The following is a 7,453-nucleotide window of genomic DNA, read 5'->3' as shown; positions in this document are numbered from 1 at the left end:
AACCACAGCCATGGCTGTGAGTCTCTGTGGCTTCTCTTGATTTCCCAAGCCTCAACGCTCAAGCCTTGGACCCTGCAGCTGTAGCTTCAAGTCTCTGGAACCAAAAATGAGCACTCCAGATTTCCACAGCTATAGCTGCAGAACCACAGCTATAGCTGCAAGTCTCTGGACCTCTAAATCCTTCCCAGACTTCCACAGCTTAAGCTCCAGATCCACAGCTATGGCTGTGGATCTCTGCCTAGCCAAAAGATCCTGCACAAAATGAGAAAATTCATTAAGATTGCTACTACTCCTCTACTCTTATAGTATGACTTAATTCTATAAATTAAAGGGGTGAAATACATATATATTATCTACAATTATATATAAAGATTGCCAAAAATTGAGTGCAAAACTACAAGAAAGGACACTCAACAGAAGGGTAGTAGCTTATGTTTCTAGGCAATTGAAAATTCATTAGAGGAATTACCTTACCCATGACCTTAAGTTAGCGATTGTAATATTTACACCTAAATTTGGAGACACTACCTGTATGGTTCCATGCTTGAGGTATTTAGTGATCATAAGAGTCTTAGATATCTTTTGACTAAAGGAGTTGAATATGAGACAAAGGATATAGTTGGAATTTCTTAAGGAATAAGATTTTAATCTTATTTGTTATTATATGGCTAAAGCCAATGTGGTGGTTGCTGCTTTGAGTAGGAAACCTTTACGTTTATCTTCCCTTATGATTAGAGAGATGAATCTTTCGGCTCAAATTAGGGATTTAAGTTTGACATGTGAGATTACTCCTAGCAGTGTGAAACTAGGTATGACTCGAGTAACGAGTGGATCGTTGAAGGAAAATGGAGAAACATAATTAGTGGATTCAATTTGGTGACAAGACTTGGAGACCAAGTATGAGTACGGAATGAACTTACACTTAGGCGCTTAATCCTTGGAGAGGGTCATAAAATTAAAGCTAATATTGTGACAGATGCCTTGAGTAGAATGATCATTCATCTATCATTTTTGATGATGTAAGGGTTGGATTTGATTGAAGAGGTTAGAGACTTGAGCTTGATGTGTGAGCTCACCATTAGGAACATTGAATTGATTATGTTGAAAGTGACTAGTGAATTATTGGATGAGATTAGAGAAGCCTAGGAGTCATATCCTTTCTTAGTGAACCAAGTGGAGAATTTTGGTAGGAGTAAAAATAACATTTTTTGAGTAGGAATCGACGTTGTTTTGGTGTTCAAGAACAAAATTTGGGTGCCTAGTAATCCTGAATTAAGAGAATGATCTTAGAAGAAGGACATAAGAGTACTCTTAGTATTCATTTGGGAGCTACTAAGATGTATTAGAGTGGTGCAACGGAAGCGTGGTGGCCTAAGGTGAAGAGAGGAGTAGAGGAATTTGGGTACTCATGTGTAGTATGCCAGAAGTCTAAGGTACAACACTAGAAGTCTTTAGGATTTTTATAGCCTTTAGACGTCCCATTTTGGAAGTGAGATGGTGTGTAAATAGACCTTGGTTGTAGGTTTGCCTATACACACTTAAGAAATTTGATTTTTTGGGTTATAGTGGATAGACTCACCAAGTTTGTTAGTCTTATCCTTATTAATATTAGATATTCCTTAGAGAGATTGATAGAGTTGTACATCAGTGAGGTAGTGAGGTTACATGGGATTTTCTAATAGTATATTTTGTGATAGGAAATATACTATTAGTCGAGTCCATGACATCATTGCATGATAAATGAGTGTACATGTGATGTTGATTATGTATATGTAATGTTTATGTGTGATTGGTAACTTGTAATATGTTTGTTGTGTGTGTGTATACTATCTAACCTTTATTTCTGCACCTGAACCTGAGTGAGATGTTTCTCACTCCCTTATATTTATTTGTATGTATTTAAATTGTGTTGCAGGTGATCATCAACGTGAGGATGTTGGTGATGAGGCTTAAGCTTCAGTTGGGCATGCTCTGATAGGATATGTGACATCGGGGCATAGCTAGGCTTAGTTTAGGATGCTATTTCCATTAACTATTTGAAAACTCAGTTTTATTTCTTGTAATTTCACTGACATGTTATTTGAATTAAGTTTATGAATGTGAACTCTTTACCCTTATGTGGTTGGAGGTTTGGTTTTTAATAATGAGGAATTTTATTTTTATAATTATTGTATATGTATGTTGGGGTAAAGGGTGTCACACCAATAGTTAAACATTTTTAATTTTTTAATTATTAGTTGTCTTTATTGGTCTAAATGTGTGTAACAAAATATAGATGTGTGGATTAATCTATCTAGGAATTATATATGTTTTCATTGATGGTTAAAACATAAATAAACAAAAGATGGGTGTGTGAATCAATCTAACTAAGAATTATATTTGTTTATTATAGGTTAAATAAACATTTTTATTTTAAAAAAAAGACACATATACATCAGTTCAACTGTGAACAAATGTAAATGAGAACATAATTTTACATTTGTGACACCCATCTACCCCAAGTATGATACCAATTAAATTCATATGCAAAACATATAAAAAAAAAATACCAACAACAAACAAGGAGTGAGAACAATCTCACTTTATATGGAATGAGCTACAATCCTTGACATCCCATCCCTTCACGATAAACGAATATAATAACAATTAATACTTCAAAATATAATAACAACAACTCATACTTCAAGCTATAGTAATCACAATTCATACTTCAAACTATGATAATCATAATTCACAATTCAACTTCAATAATAGAAAACATCAATTCCATCCATCAACACACACATAGAAATGTAATGCGATGTGCACCTACATTTAAATGCATGGGTATCCGACCATCACCATCAAAAATATACTGTTGATACCTAAGTCCCGAGTTAACCTTGGGCTATACCAACACAAAAGTGCTCCCACCAAAACACCAATAGGTTCCCACTAGAACCACAGAGATAGGTTCCCACCAAAATCACAGAATTATGCAAATATGACACATGTCACAACCATGCAAATGCTTTTATATAACTTCATCACAATCATCATATCATTTATTGTTTATCAACATCTATATTCATCCACATCAATTGTCACCCATACAGATAATAATCATCATTCATAATATATATATATATATATATATATATATATATATATATATACATTCATCATCATATAATCAATCATAAACATCATAAAAACATCATTTACAACATCATAAACCCTTATACGCCTAGCGTCATTCCACATACCCAACATTAAATCACAACAGAGAGCATCATAATCCTTATACGCCTAGCATCACACTTCCACTCAACTTTAAATTACAATAGAGAGCACCATAATCCTTATGGCCTGATGTGGACATTTTCCCGCTTGGCACCAACACGTTTGGGTAGATCCTTCATACAGATGAAGGCACACTCGGGGTCAAGCACATGAGTCTAGTGCTAAGTGCGATCCAACACTGAAACACCTCAACATCAGACAAAAATCTCGAAGCAAACATCACCCAATCAATCATAAGAATTATAATCACTCAAAACAAATTTTACATCTAGGAAATTCACCAATTTCGGCGTCTATAACTTCCACTTCTGAATTTCATTAAATTTCTTCCCTTAGGGTTCTAACCCCTTTCTACATAGCACTTAATTAATTACTCTCACAACGTCTGATCATCAAATAAATTACATATTCAAGATCTACTCAGTAAATCACATCAAACGCACATAACATGTCATCAAATAGATAACTTATGGGATTGGGGCCAATCTTTCTACCTTTCATGCATACACCTAATCCTTAGAAATGAGTGTTCTCACTCCCCCCTTACCTAGAGTGATGCAATATACGAGTCTTTTTGGAGCACCCGAACGTTAAGGAACGTGAAATGAAATAAATGAATAATAATATCCCTCTTTCTCCCTTTTCTTACAATATATAACTCATATTTCTCTAAATCCCCTCTTATCTTCATTATTTCTAATACTTTCCTGAATAATTAAATCTATTAAAATGAATAAAATAAAATTATTAATAACAAAATAAAATAAAATAATCATTATCTTCCTAATTAATAATTACTAATTATTAGAAAAATCTTAGGATGTTACAACATTAGTTCACTTAAAAATTGATGTAGATTGAGACATAAATCTACATCGATTGTTTATGAAAATCGATGTAGCTAGATTCATGTACTAATCTATATCGATTTTCATTGAGAACCAATGTCGATGTGAATATTTTATTTTGATTCAAAAATTGATGTAGATGTCTATACATTTTCTAAGTCACCCTATTTTACATCAATTTTGGAATTGATGTAGATACCTTCACACATGATTGATCTAGATAATACTTCTTGGTGACCTTTTGCCTTACCAAGGTTTTGTTTTGTCCAACTAACAAGTTGTGGTTGGATATAGTTAATATTAATCCAACAAAAAATGAAAAATAAAAAAATTAAAATATTAAATATCTTTGTTCAATTGGCTTGTGCTATAAGTTGGAAGTATGAGACTAACATCTCTACCTTAATATTCAAACTAAATAATCTTGACTAACAAGAATCTATATACCAAAGGTGATCACAGGGAGATACTAGGAATTTCATTTACGCCTTCGAGTAACTTTCACTAGTAATAAATAAAGGCTAGTAAGTGGATGAAAAGGGATAATTAAAAAAATTACCTTTCGTGGTTGATAAAATGGCTACAAAAATTGTCTCCAAAAGCTTTTTGTTTTAGTGGATTTTTACCAATATTTAATATAACAATGAGTAATTCTTTTACTAACGTTTGATACACCAACCTTAAATTAATTGTTGGTAAAATTTTAGTAACTGTTTAGAGCATTTTCTATTGTGATTCTTATTAGTAATTTATTAAAGTTTTTATTTTACATTAAATATGATCTACCTTACCACATCATTTTTAAGTAATTCACTCTACATTTTTACAAATTTTACATCAATGTTGGGATTTTATAAGCAGCCCACACTTTTATAATTTTTTTATATACACTTCATTTTTTTGACAACTTAAAAAATTAAATTAATTATTATATATAAATATTAAGTTAATTAAACATAATAAATAATATTTTACCTAAAAAATAATTTATATAATTAATTTAATGCATATATAAAATATTAAATAATAAAGCAATTACATTCATGATATAAGAATGATGGATAAGTAGTTTTCTATTGGTGGGTGATGAAGAGTTGATGATGCATGTATATGTATTTTTTTATATGTGAGAGTGATTTGTATTCTCTTTTGGTTATTGAAAAAATCAAGACTAAAAAATGTTATTTTTTTAATTCATAAACTTATTTAAGGATTGTTGCTTATTTTTAAATACAACATCTGTTATCTGTGGCAACAATATAAAAACGTTGTTGAAAGCCAAAAAAACCGTTCCTAAAAGTTTAGGGAACGGTTTGGCAACGGTTTTTCAAGCGTGGATTTATCAACCGTTGCCTATTTCAATATGCAACGATTTTTTGGCCTGTGCCCACGATGTCAAAAAAACCGTTACCTAAACTTTCAAGAACGGTTTTCATGATCTTCAGTGGCAACGATTTTTTTTTTTAATTTAAGGCAACACTATTAATTTTTAAAGAACGGTTTTAGAAATGTAGTTTGTTTTTATAGGCAACACTTTTATGACCGTTGCTAATGACATTAGGGAACATTTTTTTAAGGTTGTCAATGAGATAATATAGGTAACAATTTAGACTAAATTTAACCGATGTAGATTGTCTTTAAAAAAAATAAAAAAACTCATGCTTATTTTTGGATTATTTCTGATTACCTTAAATGAACATATATATAGCTTTAGAAATTTCATATTTCATATTTAATCCCCAAGGAGCTGGTTAGGAGCAGTAACCAAACTGAAGAAAGAATATGAAAAAAATACAATAATATGAACTTCTAACGGAGGAACCAAAAAAACCCTCTGAGCAGATTTTCCTTAATCTTTCCAATATATATAATTCTCAGCCAGGAATTTACAGCTACCACAAAAGTATAAACAATCAAATAAACCAAATATACACAAGTATAAATACAATAAATAAGGAATTTCCAATATATACACCATGTAAAGCTTTTCAGGGACCTTGAATGCTTGATTTTCATCCCGCAAGTGATGTCAGAAATTCCATCACCTGCAGATACAATACAACATTGGTTAAATTATGACATCAAAAAGCAATATCAATATAAACAATCAAAAAGTAAACTAAACTTAGATTCTTAAAATAAAAAAAGTAAGGCCAGGGAGTGCTTTATTTTCTTAAATGGACTAGTTCATCTAATTAGATTCAGATTCAGTTCAAAAAATAAGAAAACATACAACTTACAAATTAATTAAAATCAAGAGAATTACCTGAAGCAGCCTTAACCAGTTATCTGCAGCCTGCAAGAGAGAATTTGATAGTTGACTCTCACTAACTCCATTTTGCTTCCAAATAGATCCCTTTAACTTATAAGAAGCCATTGCGAAAGTTCGTAAGGAAATCTTTGGTACACCATCCATGTCATTTGGATAAACCAAAATTGGAGCCCGAGTACCTCCATTTCCTACAAAATGTAATTAAAAACAGTTCAAGAAATAATGAATATTGCTCATAAAGTGTAATCATCTTCACATTTTTGCAATAAACCATTGCTTATACATTAGAAACCGAGATAAAATCAATCAGCAAGCGATCTATGACTAGAATCAATTTTCCTGTTCTTATTTGACAATTCAAATTATGTCTTTCAGAGTGCCATGCTTCTAACAAATTGTTCCTTACGAGTTTGTCTTTAATTTTGATTTTTTTTAGCATTTATATATGTGTAGCACAAATTATTTAATCTACATAAAAAATTTCAATATATGACCATCCTTCTATGTGCTATGCCACTACAACATTTTTAAGATTGGCTTACCGTTCTTCAGCAAATTAAAATTCATAATTAAAATGTTAAAATTATTTTAAAAATCAAATTATTTTTAAGATTGGCTTACCATTTTTAACATTTTAAAAATGTTAAAAATCAAATTATTTTTATTTTTAACATTTTTAAACATTCTTCAGCAAAATTAAAATTCATAATGGCATAGAAGCAGCAATGGATTAACATACTATGAAAATTGTAATAGTAAGTTCACTTATACTAAATCATAGACACTATACAGGAAATTAGTGGCCAGAACAGGGGAAGAATAAAGAAAGAATACAATGTTTAAAAGGTTTTCAATAACTGAGATTAAAAATAGTCATGGTTTACCAAAAGCCAAACCAATTGGTAGTATCTAAAGACCAATTCAACATAGCACAAAAGAGATCCATGAAGCACCTCACTGAAAAAAATTATATGTTCAAATATAAGAGAAATTTCAATATTCCCTCAAATGTTGCCTGCCTTCAAGACTACACCAACAGTAAGTGAGACCT

The sequence above is a fragment of the Cajanus cajan genome, chromosome 4 (genome assembly GCF_000230855.2).
Source record: "Cajanus cajan strain Asha chromosome 4, NIPB_CcT2T_4, whole genome shotgun sequence".
Lineage (NCBI taxonomy): Eukaryota > Viridiplantae > Streptophyta > Magnoliopsida > Fabales > Fabaceae > Cajanus > Cajanus cajan.
The sequence above is the reverse complement of the archived record's forward strand: the minus strand, read 5'-3'. Positions refer to the sequence as shown.